Raw genomic sequence first — 1,115 nt, 5'->3', positions numbered from 1 at the left:
TAATATAAATTACGGTACCTGGTCAAAGTTTTTCTTATGCACTGATGCTAACTGATCAAAACTGAATTTAAATTTCTATTAAAGTATTATGTTAAGTGTGAGAACACCGTATTGAAGGTTAGTCGGGACTAACGCCGGTAGGTACTTGAAGTGTGTGGACACTTGACTTCTGAGGATGAACTAGAGAACGATTCGGGTGAACAAGGCCCTCCTATGTCCGTGATCATTCCGAAATAGACACAATTTTGGGGAAAACTGCATCCAATCAGGAAGCAGTTTTCCGGGTCTGTTCCCTTTCTTACTATATTTTCTTAAGGAAAACGGCTAGTCCCGCCCAAAATGTTGGCCCATGTGCGTGCGCACCCACACATACACCAACATGCACAATAATTATTAAATTTATTTATAAATTTTGTTTCTTAATATTATTTGTTTAAGTACATAAAATTATCTTATCGATCTATTATTCATATTTTTGTTAAAGTATGATAATTAGGACAATCGCCACATGGTAGTTTCATTATTTATAATATTTGCTTTATTGTTAAAAATTGTTTAATAAATTTCCTAGGTATGAATATCTTTGTCAAATCAAGTTATTAATTCTTAGACTGAAAATAATAATAATGCGAAAAGTGCTAATGTTGAGAATATTTTAATTGTTTTAACACGTGGTCAAAAATACACGTGTTTATTCAGAATTAATATTTCATTAGTTAATAGGATTTTAGAAGTTCCCTCATTTATGGCAAATCTTACAACAATGGGTTGTATTTTGTTTGCATATAATAATCATCGAGAAATTAGTTTGATCTTAAAATTTTAATTTGACTTTAATAATTTATTTTGGCTGTAATTGTTTAACCTTTAAATATTTTATTTTGACGTTATGTTATTATTTGACTCGATAATTGTTAAGCTTTATGATTTTACTTTGACTTTAATAAATTTGTTTTGACCTTATATTATTATCTGACTTGATAATTGTTCAACTTTATGATTTTACTTTGACTTTAATAAATTTGGTTTGACCTTATATTATTATCTGACTTGATAATTGTTTAACTTTATGATTTTACTTTGACTTTAATAAATTTGTTTTGACCTTATATTAT

The sequence above is a fragment of the Cotesia glomerata genome, linkage group LG2 (assembly GCF_020080835.1).
Source record: "Cotesia glomerata isolate CgM1 linkage group LG2, MPM_Cglom_v2.3, whole genome shotgun sequence".
Taxonomy (NCBI): Eukaryota; Metazoa; Arthropoda; class Insecta; order Hymenoptera; family Braconidae; genus Cotesia; species Cotesia glomerata.
Note: the sequence above shows the minus strand (reverse complement) of the source record.